Consider the following 16,771-nt stretch of genomic DNA (forward strand, 5'->3'; position numbering starts at 1 on the left):
CTGGGATAGGTCTGGGAGTTGACCTCATCAGACTCATGCTTTCGCGTTTTTCACATACTTGTTGAACAGATCCTGGGTTTTTTCTGGTTTGGATCACGTAGTAGTGTGGTACAACACTGAAACAGTCCATTAAACCTGGTCTTGACAAATATTTTAGAGGATAACGCATTTTAGGTCTGGGTTAGGTCTAGGATTTGCCCTCATCAGGCTCATACTTTCGCATATTTCTCATGCTTCATGGCTAGATCCTGGGCTTTTTCTGGATTGCATCACGTAGTAATGAAGTACAACACTGAAACAGTCAACTAAACCTGGTTTCCATCAATATCTTAGAGGACAACGCAAGTTAGGTCTGGGATAGGTCTTGGACTTGCCCTCATCAGGCTCATACTTTCGCGTTTTTCACATACTTGTTGAACAGATCCTGGGTTTTTTCAGGATTGGATCACGTAGTAGAGTGGTACCACACTGAAACAGTCCATTAAACCTGGTTTGGATCAATATTTTAGAGGATAACACATGTTAGGTCTAGGTTAGGTCTGAGATTTTCACTCATCAGACTCATACTTTCGCACACTTCACATACTCGTTGAACAGATCCTGGGTTTTTTCTGGTTTGGATCACGTAGTAATGTGGTACCACACTGAAACAGTCGATGAAACCTGGTTTCGATCAATATTTCAGAGGATAACGAAAGTTAAGTCTGGGATTTGACCTCATCAGACTCATACTTTCGCACACTTCACATACTCGTTGAACAGATCCTGGGTTATTTTCTGGTTTGGACCACATAGTAATGTGGTACCACACTGAAACAGTCGATTAAACCAGGTTTCGATCAATATTTTAGAGTATAACTCATATTAGGTCTAGGTTAGGCCTGGGATTTTCATTTATCTGACTCATATTTTCGCGTTTTTCACATACTTGTTGAACAGATCCTCCGTTTTTTCTGGTTTGGATCACGTAGTAATGTGGTACCTCACTGAAACGGTCAATTAAACCTGGTTTCGATCATTATTTTAGAGGATAACGCAAGTTAGGTCTGGGATAGGTCTGGGATTTGCCCTCATCAGGCTCATACTTTCGCGTTTTTCACATACTTGTTGAACAGATCATGGGTTTCTTCTGGTTTGGGTCACGTAGTACTGTGATACCACACTGAAACAGTCGATTAAACCTGGTTCCGATCAATATTTTAGAGGATAACGCATGTTAGGTCTAGGTTAGCCCTGGGATTTTCACTCATCAGACTCATACTTTCGCATTCTTCACATACTTGTTGAACTGATCCTGGGTTTTTTCTGGTTTGGATCACGTAGTAATGTGGTACCACACTGAAACAGTCAATTAAACCTGGTTTCGATCAATATTTTAGAAAATAATTCATGTTAGGTCTAGGTTGTGTCTGGGATTTGCTCTCATCAGGCTCATACTTTCGCACACTTCACATACTCGTTTGACAGATCCTGGGTTATTTTCTGGTTTGGATCGCATAGTAATGTGGTACCACACTGAAACAGTCGATTAAACCAGGTTTCGATCAATATTTTTGAGGATAACGCATGTTAGGTCTAGGTTAGGCCTGGGATTTTCAATTATCAGACTCATACTTTCGCATTCTTCACATACTTGTTGAACGGATCCTGGGTTTTTACTGGTTTGGATCACGTAGTAATGTGGGACCACACTGAAACAGTCAATTAAGCCTGGTTTCGATCAATATTTTAGAGAATAATTCATGTTAGGTCTAGGTTAGGTCTGGGATTTGCTCTCATCAGGCTCATCCTTTCGCATATTTCTCATACCTGATGGCTAGATCCTGGGCTTTTTCTGGATTGCATCACGTAGTAATGAAGTACAACACTGAAACAGTCAATTAAACCTGGTTTCGATCAATATTTTAGAAAACAATTCATGTTAGGTCTAGGTCGGGTCTGGGATTTGCTCCCATCAGGCTCATACTTTCGCACACTTCACATACTCGTTTGACAGATCCTGGGTTATTTTCTGGTTTGGATCACGTAGTAATGTGGAACCACACTGAAACAATCAATTAAACCTGGTCTTGATAAATATTTTAGAGGATAACGCATGTTAGGTCTGGGTTAGGTCTGGGATTTGCTCTCATAAGGCTCATTCTTTCGCATATTTCTCATACTTGATGGCTAGATCCTGGGCTTTCTCTGGATTGCATCACGTAGTAATGAAGTGCAACACTGAAACAGTCAATTAAACCTGGTTTCCATCAATATCTTAGAGGACAACGCAAGTTATGTCTGGGATAGGTCTGGGACTTGCCCTCATCAGGCTCATACTTTCGCGTTTTTCACATACTTGTTGAACAGATCCTGGGTTTTTTCTGGTTTGGACCACGTAGTAGTGTGGTACCACACTGAAACAGTCCATTAAACCTGGTTTGGATCAATATTTTAGAGGATAACGCATGTTAGGTCTAGGTTAGGTCGGGGATTTTCACTCATCAGACTCATACTTTCGCACACTTCACATACTCGTTGAACAGATCCTGGGTTTTTTCTGGTTTGGATCACGTAGTAATGTGGTACCACACTGAAACAGTCGATGAAACCTGGTTTCGATCAATATTTCAGAGGATAACGAAAGTTAAGTCTGGGATTTGACCTCATCAGACTCATACTTTCGCACACTTCACATACTCGTTGAACAGATCCTGGGTTATTTTCTGGTTTGGACCACATAGTAATGTGGTACCACACTGAAACAGTCGATTAAACCAGGTTTCGATCAATATTTTAGAGTATAACTCATATTAGGTCTAGGTTAGGCCTGGGATTTTCATTTATCTGACTCATATTTTCGCGTTTTTCACATACTTGTTGAACAGATCCTCGGTTTTTTCTGGTTTGGATCACGTAGTAATGTGGTACCTCACTGAAACGGTCAATTAAACCTGGTTTCGATCATTATTTTAGAGGATAACGCAAGTTAGGTCTGGGATAGGTCTGGGATTTGCCCTCATCAGGCTCATACTTTCGCGTTTTTCACATACTTGTTGAACAGATCATGGGTTTCTTCTGGTTTGGGTCACGTAGTACTGTGATACCACACTGAAACAGTCGATTAAACCTGGTTCCGATCAATATTTTAGAGGATAACGCATGTTAGGTCTAGGTTAGCCCTGGGATTTTCACTCATCAGACTCATACTTTCGCATTCTTCACATACTTGTTGAACTGATCCTGGGTTTTTTCTGGTTTGGATCACGTAGTAATGTGGTACCACACTGAAACAGTCAATTAAACCTGGTTTCGATCAATATTTTAGAAAATAATTCATGTTAGGTCTAGGTTGTGTCTGGGATTTGCTCTCATCAGGCTCATACTTTCGCACACTTCACATACTCGTTTGACAGATCCTGGGTTATTTTCTGGTTTGGATCGCATAGTAATGTGGTACCACACTGAAACAGTCGATTAAACCAGGTTTCGATCAATATTTTTGAGGATAACGCATGTTAGGTCTAGGTTAGGCCTGGGATTTTCACTCATCAGACTCATACTTTCGCATTCTTCACATACTTGTTGAACGGATCCTGGGTTTTTACTGGTTTGGATCACGTAGTAATGTGGGACCACACTGAAACAGTCAATTAAGCCTGGTTTCGATCAATATTTTAGAGAATAATTCATGTTAGGTCTAGGTTAGGTCTGGGATTTGCTCTCATCAGGCTCATCCTTTCGCATATTTCTCATACCTGATGGCTAGATCCTGGGCTTTTTCTGGATTGCATCACGTAGTAATGAAGTACAACACTGAAACAGTCAATTAAACCTGGTTTCGATCAATATTTTAGAAAACAATTCATGTTAGGTCTAGGTCGGGTCTGGGATTTGCTCCCATCAGGCTCATACTTTCGCACACTTCACATACTCGTTTGACAGATCCTGGGTTATTTTCTGGTTTGGATCGCATAGTAATGTGGTACCACACTGAAACAGTCGATTGAACCAGGTTTCGATCAATATTTTTGAGGATTACGCATGTTAGGTCTGGGATAGGTCTGGGATTTGCCCTCATCAGGCTCATACTTTCGCACACTTCACATACTCGTTGAACAGATCCTCGGTTTTTTCTGGTTTGGATCACGTAGTAGTGTGGGACCACACTGAAACAATCAATTAGACCTGGTCTTGATAAATATTTTAGAGGATAGCGCATGTTTGGTCTGGGATAGGTCTGGGATTTGCCCTCATCAGACTCATACTTTCGCACACTTCACATACTCGTTGAACAGATCCTGGGTTTTTTCTGGTTTTGATCACGTAGTAATGTGGAACCACACTGAAACAATCAATTAAACCTGGTCTTGATAAATATTTTAGAGGATAACGCATGTTAGGTCTGGGTTAGGTCTGGGATTTGCTCTCATAAGGCTCATTCTTTCGCATATTTCTCATACTTGATGGCTAGATCCTGGGCTTTCTCTGGATTGCATCACGTAGTAATGAAGTGCAACACTGAAACAGTCAATTAAACCTGGTTTCCATCAATATCTTAGAGGACAACGCAAGTTATGTCTGGGATTGGTCTGGGACTTGCCCTCATCAGGCTCATACTTTCGCGTTTTTCACATACTTGTTGAACAGATCCTGGGTTTTTTCTGGTTTGGACCACGTAGTAGTGTGGTACCACACTGAAACAGTCCATTAAACCTGGTTTGGATCAATATTTTAGAGGATAACGCATGTTAGGTCTAGGTTAGGTCGGGGATTTTCACTCATCAGACTCATACTTTCGCATTCTTCACATACTTGTTGAACGGATCCTGGGTTTTTTCTGGTTTGGGTCACGTATTAATGTGGTACCACACTGAAACAGTCGATTAAACCTGGTTGCGATCAGTATTTTAGAGGATAACGCAACATAAGTCTAGGATAGGTCTGGGATTTGACCTCATCAGACTCATACTTTCGCGTTTTTCACATACTTGTTGAACAGATCCTGGGTTTTTTCTGGTTTGGATCACGTAGTAGTGTGGTACCACACTGAAACAGTCCATTAAACCTGCTTGCGATCAATATTTTAGAGGATAACGCATGTTAGGTCTGGGTTAGGTCTAGGATTTGCCCTCATCAGGCTCATTCTTTCGCATATTACTCAAACTTGATGGCTAGATCCTGGGCTTTTTCTGGATTGCATCACGTAGTAATGTGGTACCACACTGAAACATTCAATTAAACCTGGTTTCCATCAATATCTTAGAGGACAACGCAAGTTAGGTCTAGGTTAGGCCTGGGATTTTCACTCATCAGGCTCATACTTTCGCATTCTTCACATACTTGTTGAACGGATCCTGGGTTTTTTCTGGTTTGGATCACGTAGTAATGTGGGACCACACTGAAACAGTCAATTAAACCTGGTTTCCATCAATATCTTAGAGGACAACGCAAGTTAGGTCTGGGATAGGTCTGGGACTTGCCCTCATCAGGCTCATACTTCCGCGTTTTTCACATACTTGTTGAACAGATCCTGGGTTTTCTCTGGTTTGGACCACGTAGTAATGTGGGACCACACTGAAACAGTCAATTAAACCTGGTTTCAATCAACATTTTAGAGAATAATTCATGTTAGGTCTAGGTTAGGTCTGGGATTTGCTCTCATCAGGCTCATTCTTTCGCATATTTCTCATACTTGATGGCTAGATCCTGGGCTTTTTCTGGATTGCATCACGTATTAATGAAGTACAACACTGAAACAGTCAATTAAACCTGGTTTCCATCAATATCTTAGAGGACAACGCAAGTTAGGTCTGGGATAGGTATGGGATTTGCCCTCATCAGGCTCATACTTTCGCGTTTTTCACATACTTGTTGAACAGATCCTGGGTTTTTTCTGGTTTGTATCACGTAGTAGTGTGGTACCACACTGAAACAGTCCATTAAACCTGGTTTGGATCAATATCTTAGAGGATAACGCATGTTAGGTCTAGGTTAGCCCTGGGATTTTCACTCATCAGACTCATACTTTCGCGTTTTTCACATACTTGTTGAACAGATCCTGGGTTTTTTCAGGTTTGGATCACGTTGTAGTGTGGTACCACACTGAAACAGTCCATTAAACCTGGTTTGGATCAATATTTTAGAGGATAACGCAAGTTAAGTCTGGGATTGGCCTGGGATTTGACCTCATCAAACTCATACTTTCGCACACTTCACATACTCGTTGAACAGATCCTGGCTTATTTTCTGGTTTGGATCACATAGTAATGTGGTACCACACTGAAACAGTCGATTAAACCAGGTTTCGATCAATATTTTTGAGGATAACGCATGTTAGGTCTAGGTTAGGCCTGGGATTTTCACTCTTCAGACTCATACTTTCGCATTCTGCACATACTTGTTGAACAGATCCTGGGGTTTTTCTGGTTTGGAACACGTAGTAGTGTGGTACCACACTGACACAGTCCATTAAACCTGGTTTGGATCAATATTTTAGAGGATAACGCATGTTAGGTCTGGGTTAGGTCTGGGATTTTCACTCATCAGACTCATACTTTTGCATGCTTCACATACTTGCTGAACGGATCCTGGGCTTTTTCTGGTTTGGATCACGTAGTAATGTGGGACCACACTGAGACAGTCAATTAAACCTGATTTCGATCAATATTTTAGAGAATAATTCAATTAGGTCTAGGTTAGGTCTGGGATTTGCTCTCATCAGGCTCATTCTTTCGCATATTTCTCATACTTGATGGCTAGATCCTTGGCTTTTTCTGGATTGCATCACGTAGTAATGAAGTACAACACTGAAACAGTCAATTAAACCTGGTTTGGATCAACATTTTAGAGGATAACGCATGTTAGGTCTAGGTTAGGTCTGGGATTTTCACACATCAGACTCATACTTTCGCATTCTTCACATACTTGTTGAACGGATCCTGTGTTTTTTCTGGTTTGGATCACGTAGTAATGTGGTACCACACTGAAACAGTCAATTAAACCTGGTTTTGATCAATATCTTAGAGAATAATTCATGTTAGGTCTAGGTTAGGTCTGGGATTTGCCGTCATCAGGCTCATACTTTCGCATATTTCTCATACTTCATGGCTGGATCCTGGGCTATTTCTGGATTGGATCATGTAGTAATGTGGTACCACACTGAAACAGTCAATTAAACCTGGTTTGGATCAATATTTTTAGAGGATAACGCATGTTAGGTCTAGGTTAGCCCTGGGATTTTCACTCATGAGACTCATACTTTCGCATTCTTCACATACTTGTTGAACCGATCCTGGGTTTTTTCTGGTTTGGTTCACGTAGTAATGTGGTACCACACTGAAACATTCAATTAAACCTGATCTTGATAAATATTTCAGAGTATAACGCATGTTAGGTCTGGGTTAGCTCTAGGATTTGCCCTCATCAGGCTCATACTTTCGCATATTTCTCATACTTCATGGCTAGATCCTGGGCTGTTTCTGGATTGTATCACGTAGTAATGTGGTACCACGCTGAAACAGTCCATTAAACCTGGTTTCGATCAATATTTTAGAGGATAACGCAAGTTAGGTCTGGCATAGGTCTGGGATTCGCCCTCTTCAGACTCATACTTTCGCATATTTCTCATACTAGATGGCTAGTTCCTGGGCTTTTTCTGGATTGCATCACGTAGTAATGAAGTACAACACTGAAACACTCAATTAAACCTGGTTTCGATCAATATTATTGAGGATAACGCATGTTAGGTCTAGGTTAGGCCTGGGATTTTCACTCATCAGACTCATACTTTCGCATTCTTCACATACTTGTTGAACGGATCCTGGGTTTTTTCTGGTTTGGATCAGGTAGTAATGTAGGACCACACTGAAACAGTCAATTAAACCTGGTTTGGATCAATATTTTAGAGAATAATTCATGTTAGGTCTAGGTTAGGTCTGGGATTTGCTCTCATCAGGCTCATTCTTTCGCATATTTCTCATACTTGATGGCTAGATCCTGGGCTTTTTCTGGATTGCATCTCGTAGTAATGAAGTGCAACACTGAAACAGTCAATTAAACCTGGTTTCCATCAATATCTTAGAGGACAACGCAAGTTAGGTCTGGGATAGGTCTGGGACTTGCCCTCATCACGCTCATACTTTCGCGTTTTTGACATACTTGTTGAACAGATCCTGGGTTTTTTCTGGTTTGGATCACGTAGTAGTGTGGTACCACACTGAAACAGTCCATTAAACCAGGTTTGGATCAATATCTTTGAGGATAACGCATGTTAGGTCTAGGTTTGGTCGGGGATTTTCACTCATCAGACTCATACTTTCGCATTCTTCACATACTTGTTGAACGGATCCTGGGTTTTTTCTGGTTTGGATCACGTAGTGATGTGGTACCACACTGAAACAGTCGATTGAACCTGGTTTCGATCAGTATTTTAGACGATAACGCAACGTAAGTCTGGGATAGGTCTGGGATTTGACCTCATCAGACTCATACTTTCGCGTTTTTCACATACTTGTTGAAGAGATCCTGGGTTTTTTCTGGTTTGGATCTCGTAGTAGTGTGGTACCACACTGAAACAGTCCATTAAACCTGGTTTGGATCAATATTTTAGAGGATAACGCATGTTAGGTCTAGGTTAGGTCTGTGATTTTCACTCATCAGACTCATACTTTCGCATTCTTCACATACTTGTTGAACGGATCCTGGGTTTTTTCTAGTTTGGATCACTTAGTAATGTGGGTCCACACTGAAACAATCAATTAAACCTGGTCTTGATAAATATTTTAGAGGATAACGCATGTTAGGTCTGGGATAGGTCTGGGATTTGCCCTCATCAGACTCATACTTTCGCACACTTCACATACTCGTTGAACAGATCCTGGGTTTTTTCTGGTTTGGATCACGTAGTAATGTGGTATCACACTGAAACAGTCGGTGAAACCTGGTTTCGATCAATATTTTGGAGGATAACGCAAGTTAAGTCTGGGATTGGTCTGGGATTTGACCTCATCAGACTCATACTTTCGCACACTTCACATACTCGTTGAACAGATCCTGGGTTATTTTCTGGTTTGGATCACATAGTAATGTGGTACCACACTGAAACAGTCGATTAAACCAGGTTTCGATCAATATTTTTGAGGATAACGCATGTTAGGTCTAGGTTAGGCCTGGGATTTTCACTCATCAGGCTCATACTTTCGCATTCTTCACATACTTGTTGAACGGATCCTGGGTTTTTTCTGGTTTGGATCACGTAGTAATGTGGTACCACACTGAAACAGTCGATTGAACCTGGTTTCGATCAGTATTTTAGAGGATAACGCAACATAAGTCTGGGATAGGTCTGGGATTTGACCTCATCAGACTCATACTTTCGCTGTTTTCACATACTTGTTGAAGAGATCCTGGGTTTTTTCTGGTTTGGATCGCATAGTAATGTGTTACCACACTGAAACAGTCGATTAAACCAGGTTTCGATCAATATTTTTGAGGATAACGCATGTTAGGTCTAGGTTAGGCCTGGGATTTTCACTCATCAGTCTCATACTTTCGCATTCTTCTCATACTTGTTGAACGGATCCTGGGTTTTTGCTGGTTTGGATCACGTAGTAATGTGGGACCACACGGAAACAGTTAATTAAACCTGGTTTCGATCAATATATTAGAGAATAATTCATGTTAGGTCTAGGTTAGGTCTGGGATTTGCTCTCATCAGGCTCATTCTTTCGCATATTTCTCATACTTGATGGCTAGATCCTGGGCTTTTTCTAGATTGCATCACGTAGTAATGAGGTACAACACTGAAACAGTCAATTAAACCTGGTTACCATCAATATCTTAGAGGACAACGCAAGTTAGGTCTGGGATAGGTCTGGGATTTTCCCTCATCAGGCTCATACTTTCGCGTTCTTCACATACTTGTTGAACAGATCCTGGGTTTTTTTCTGGATTGGGTCACGTAGTAATGAAGTACAACACTGAAACAGTCAATTAAACCTGGTTTCCATCAATATTTTAGAGGACATCTCATGTTAGGTCTAGGTTAGGCCTGGGATTTGCCCTCATCAGGGTCATACTTTCGCAGTTTTAACATACATGTTGACCTGATCGAGGGTTTTTTCTGCTTTGGATCACGTAGTAAAGTGGTACCACACTGAAACAGTCCATTAAACCTGGTTTGGATCAATATTTTAGAGGATAACGCATTGTAGGTCTGGGATAGGTCTGGGATTTGCCCTCATCAGGCTCATACTTTCGCGTTTTTCACATACTTGTTGAACAGATCCTGGGTTTTTTCTGGTTTGGATCACGTAGTAGTGTGGTACCACACTGAAACAGACGATGAAACCTGGTTTCGATCAATATCTTAGAGTATAACTCATGTTAGGTCTAGGTTAGGTCTGGGATTTGCTCTCATCAGGCTCATTCTTTCGCATATTTCTCATACTTGATGTTTAGATCCTGGGCTTTTTCTGGATTGCATCACGTAGTAATGTAGTACCACACTGAAACAGTCAATGAAACCTGGTTTCCATCAATATTTTAGAGGACAACGCAAGTTAGGTCTAGGTAAGGCCTGAGATTTTCACTGATCAGACTCATACTTTCGCATCCTTCACATACTTGTTGAACGGATCCTGGGTTTTTTCTGGTTTGGATCACGTAGTAATGTGGTACCTCACTGAAACGGTCAATTAAACCTGGTTTCGATCAATATTTTGGAGGATAACGCATTGTAGGTCTCGGATAGGTCTGGGATTTGCCCTCATCAGACTCATACTTTCGCACACTTCACATACTCGTTGAACAGATCCTGGGTTTTTTCTGGTTTGGATCACGTAGTAATGTGGTACCACACTGAAACAGTCGATGAAACCTGGTTTCGATCAATATTTTAGAGGATAACGCAAGTTAAGTCTGGGATTGGTCTGGGATTTGACCTCATCAGACTCATACTTTCGCACACTTCACATACTCGTTGAACAGATCCTGGGTTATTTTCAGGTTTGGACCACATAGTAATGTGGTACCACACTGAAACAGTCGATTAAACCAGGTTTCGATCAATATTTTTGACGATAACGCATGTTAGGTCTAGGTTAGGCCTGGGATTTTCACTCAACAGACTCATACTTTCGTATTCTTCACATACTTGTTGAACGGATCCTGGGTTTTTTCTGGTTTTGATCACGTAGTAATGTGGTACCACACAGAAACAGTCGATTAAACCTGGTTTCGATCAGCATTTTAGAGGATAACGCAACATAAGTCTGGGATAGGTCTGGGAGTTGACCTCATCAGACTCATGCTTTCGCGTTTTTCACATACTTGTTGAACAGATCCTGGGTTTTTTCTGGTTTGGATCACGTAGTAGTGTGGTACCACACTGAAACAGTCCATTAAACCTGGTCTTGACAAATATTTTAGAGGATAACGCATTTTAGGTCTGGGTTAGGTCTAGGATTTGCCCTCATCAGGCTCATACTTTCGCATATTTCTCATGCTTCATGGCTAGATCCTGGGCTTTTTCTGGATTGCATCACGTAGTAATGAAGTACAACACTGAAACAGTCAATTAAACCTGGTTTCCATCAATATCTTAGAGGACAACGCAAGTTAGGTCTGGGATAGGTCTTGGACTTGCCCTCATCAGGCTCATACTTTCGCGTTTTTCACATACTTGTTGAACAGATCCTGGGTTTTTTCAGGATTGGATCACGTAGTAGAGTGGTACCACACTGAAACAGTCCATTAAACCTGGTTTGGATCAATATTTTGGAGGATAACACATGTTAGGTCTAGGTTAGGTCTGAGATTTTCACTCATCAGACTCATACTTTCGCACACTTCACATACTCGTTGAACAGATCCTGGGTTTTTTCTGGTTTGGATCACGTAGTAATGTGGTACCACACTGAAACAGTCGATGAAACCTGGTTTCGATCAATATTTCAGAGGATAACGAAAGTTAAGTCTGGGATTTGACCTCATCAGACTCATACTTTCGCACACTTCACATACTCGTTGAACAGATCCTGGGTTATTTTCTGGTTTGGACCACATAGTAATGTGGTACCACACTGAAACAGTCGATTAAACCAGGTTTCGATCAATATTTTAGAGTATAACTCATATTAGGTCTAGGTTAGGCCTGGGATTTTCATTTATCTGACTCATATTTTCGCGTTTTTCACATACTTGTTGAACAGATCCTCGGTTTTTTCTGGTTTGGATCACGTAGTAATGTGGTACCTCACTGAAACGGTCAATTAAACCTGGTTTCGATCATTATTTTAGAGGATAACGCAAGTTAGGTCTGGGATAGATCTGGGATTTGCCCTCATCAGGCTCATACTTTCGCGTTTTTCACATACTTGTTGAACAGATCATGGGTTTCTTCTGGTTTGGGTCACGTAGTACTGTGATACCACACTGAAACAGTCGATTAAACCTGGTTCCGATCAATATTTTAGAGGATAACGCATGTTAGGTCTAGGTTAGCCCTGGGATTTTCACTCATCAGACTCATTCTTTCGCATTCTTCACATACTTGTTGAACTGATCCTGGGTTTTTTCTGGTTTGGATCACGTAGTAATGTGGTACCACACTGAAACAGTCAATTAAACCTGGTTTCGATCAATATTTTAGAAAATAATTCATGTTAGGTCTAGGTTGTGTCTGGGATTTGCTCTCATCAGGCTCATACTTTCGCACACTTCACATACTCGTTTGACAGATCCTGGGTTATTTTCTGGTTTGGATCGCATAGTAATGTGGTACCACACTGAAACAGTCGATTAAACCAGGTTTCGATCAATATTTTTGAGGATAACGCATGTTAGGTCTAGGTTAGGCCTGGGATTTTCACTCATCAGACTCATACTTTCGCATTCTTCACATACTTGTTGAACGGATCCTGGGTTTTTACTGGTTTGGATCACGTAGTAATGTGGGACCACACTGAAACAGTCAATTAAGCCTGGTTTCGATCAATATTTTAGAGAATAATTCATGTTAGGTCTAGGTTAGGTCTTGGATTTGCTCTCATCAGGCTCATCCTTTCGCATATTTCTCATACCTGATGGCTAGATCCTGGGCTTTTTCTGGATTGCATCACGTAGTAATGAAGTACAACACTGAAACAGTCAATTAAACCTGGTTTCGATCAATATTTTAGAAAACAATTCATGTTAGGTCTAGGTTGGGTCTGGGATTTGCTCCCATCAGGCTCATACTTTCGCACACTTCACATACTCGTTTGACAGATCCTGGGTTATTTTCTGGTTTGGATCGCATAGTAATGTGGTACCACACTGAAGCAGTCGATTGAACCAGGTTTCGATCAATATTTTTGAGGATTACGCATGTTAGGTCTGGGATAGGTCTGGGATTTGCCCTCATCAGGCTCATACTTTCGCACACTTCACATACTCGTTGAACAGATCCTCGGTTTTTTCTGGTTTGGATCACGTAGTAGTGTGGGACCACACTGAAACAATCAATTAGACCTGGTCTTGATAAATATTTTAGAGGATAGCGCATGTTTGGTCTGGGATAGGTCTGGGATTTGCCCTCATCAGACTCATACTTTCGCACACTTCACATACTCGTTGAACAGATCCTGGGTTTTTTCTGGTTTTGATCACGTAGTAATGTGGAACCACACTGAAACAATCAATTAAACCTGGTCTTGATAAATATTTTAGAGGATAACGCATGTTAGGTCTGGGTTAGGTCTGGGATTTGCTCTCATAAGGCTCATTCTTTCGCATATTTCTCATACTTGATGGCTAGATCCTGGGCTTTCTCTGGATTGCATCACGTAGTAATGAAGTGCAACACTGAAACAGTCAATTAAACCTGGTTTCCATCAATATCTTAGAGGACAACGCAAGTTATGTCTGGGATAGGTCTGGGACTTGCCCTCATCAGGCTCATACTTTCGCGTTTTTCACATACTTGTTGAACAGATCCTGGGTTTTTTCTGGTTTGGACCACGTAGTAGTGTGGTACCACACTGAAACAGTCCATTAAACCTGGTTTGGATCAATATTTTAGAGGATAACGCATGTTAGGTCTAGGTTAGGTCGGGGATTTTCACTCATCAGACTCATACTTTCGCATTCTTCACATACTTGTTGAACGGATCCTGGGTTTTTTCTGGTTTGGGTCACGTATTAATGTGGTACCACACTGAAACAGTCGATTAAACCTGGTTTCGATCAGTATTTTAGAGGATAACGCAACATAAGTCTAGGATAGGCCTGGGATTTGACCTCATCAGACTCATACTTTCGCGTTTTTCACATACTTGTTGAACAGATCCTGGGTTTTTTCTGGTTTGGATCACGTAGTAGTGTGGTACCACACTGAAACAGTCCATTAAACCTGCTTGCGATCAATATTTTAGAGGATAACGCATGTTAGGTCTGGGTTAGGTCTAGGATTTGCCCTCATCAGGCTCATTCTTTCGCATATTACTCAAACTTGATGGCTAGATCCTGGGCTTTTTCTGGATTGCATCACGTAGTAATGTGGTACCACACTGAAACATTCAATTAAACCTGGTTTCCATCAATATCTTAGAGGACAACGCAAGTTAGGTCTAGGTTAGGCCTGGGATTTTCACTCATCAGGCTCATACTTTCGCATTCTTCACATACTTGTTGAACGGATCCTGGGTTTTTTCTGGTTTGGATCACGTAGTAATGTGGGACCACACTGAAACAGTCAATTAAACCTGGTTTCCATCAATATCTTAGAGGACAACGCAAGTTAGGTCTGGGATAGGTCTGGGACTTGCCCTCATCAGGCTCATACTTCCGCGTTTTTCACATACTTGTTGAACAGATCCTGGGTTTTCTCTGGTTTGGACCACGTAGTAATGTGGGACCACACTGAAACAGTCAATTAAACCTGGTTTCAATCAATATTTTAGAGAATAATTCATGTTAGGTCTAGGTTAGGTCTGGGATTTGCTCTCATCAGGCTCATTCTTTCGCATATTTCTCATACTTGATGGCTAGATCCTGGGCTTTTTCTGGATTGCATCACGTATTAATGAAGTACAACACTGAAACAGTCAATTAAACCTGGTTTCCATCAATATCTTAGAGGACAACGCAAGTTAGGTCTGGGATAGGTATGGGATTTGCCCTCATCAGGCTCATACTTTCGCGTGTTTCACATACTTGTTGAACAGATCCTGGGTTTTTTCTGGTTTGTATCACGTAGTAGTGTGGTACCACACTGAAACAGTCCATTAAACCTGGTTTGGATCAATATCTTAGAGGATAACGCATGTTAGGTCTAGGTTAGCCCTGGGATTTTCACTCATCAGACTCATACTTTCGCGTTTTTCACATACTTGTTGAACAGATCCTGGGTTTTTTCAGGTTTGGATCACGTTGTAGTGTGGTACCACACTGAAACAGTCCATTAAACCTGGTTTGGATCAATATTTTAGAGGATAACGCAAGTTAAGTCTGGGATTGGCCTGGGATTTGACCTCATCAAACTCATACTTTCGCACACTTCACATACTCGTTGAACAGATCCTGGCTTATTTTCTGGTTTGGATCACATAGTAATGTGGTACCACACTGAAACAGTCGATTAAACCAGGTTTCGATCAATATTTTTGAGGATAACGCATGTTAGGTCTAGGTTAGGCCTGGGATTTTCACTCTTCAGACTCATACTTTCGCATTCTGCACATACTTGTTGAACAGATCCTGGGGTTTTTCTGGTTTGGATCACGTAGTAGTGTGGTACCACACTGACACAGTCCATTAAACCTGGTTTGGATCAATATTTTAGAGGATAACGCATGTTAGGTCTGGGTTAGGTCTGGGATTTTCACTCATCAGACTCATACTTTCGCATTCTTCACATACTTGTTGAACGGATCCAGTGTTTTTTCTGGTTTGGATCACGTAGTAATGTGGTACCACACTGAAACAGTCAATTAAACCTGGTTTTGATCAATATCTTAGAGAATAATTCATGTTAGGTCTAGGTTAGGTCTGGGATTTGCCGTCATCAGGCTCATACTTTCGCATATTTCTCATACTTCATGGCTGGATCCTGGGCTATTTCTGGATTGGATCATGTAGTAATGTGGTACCACACTGAAACAGTCAATTAAACCTGGTTTGGATCAATATTTTTAGAGGATAACGCATGTTAGGTCTAGGTTAGCCCTGGGATTTTCACTCATGAGACTCATACTTTCGCATTCTTCACATACTTGTTGAACCGATCCTGGGTTTTTTCTGGTTTGGTTCACGTATTAATGTGGTACCACACTGAAACATTCAATTAAACCTGATCTTGATAAATATTTCAGAGTATAACGCATGTTAGGTCTGGGTTAGCTCTAGGATTTGCCCTCATCAGGCTCATACTTTCGCATATTTCTCATACTTCATGGCTAGATCCTGGGCTGTTTCTGGATTGTATCACGTAGTAATGTGGTACCACGCTGAAACAGTCCATTAAACCTGGTTTCGATCAATATTTTAGAGGATAACGCAAGTTAGGTCTGGCATAGGTCTGGGATTCGCCCTCTTCAGACTCATACTTTCGCATATTTCTCATACTAGATGGCTAGTTCCTGGGCTTTTTCTGGATTGCATCACGTAGTAATGAAGTACAACACTGAAACACTCAATTAAACCTGGTTTCGATCAATATTATTGAGGATAACGCATGTTAGGTCTAGGTTAGGCCTGGGATTTTCACACATCAGACTCATACTTTCGCATTCTTCACATACTTGTTGAACGG

Source organism: Colletes latitarsis, unplaced genomic scaffold (genome assembly GCF_051014445.1).
Source record: "Colletes latitarsis isolate SP2378_abdomen unplaced genomic scaffold, iyColLati1 scaffold0002, whole genome shotgun sequence".
In the NCBI taxonomy this organism is placed as follows: Eukaryota; Metazoa; Arthropoda; class Insecta; order Hymenoptera; family Colletidae; genus Colletes; species Colletes latitarsis.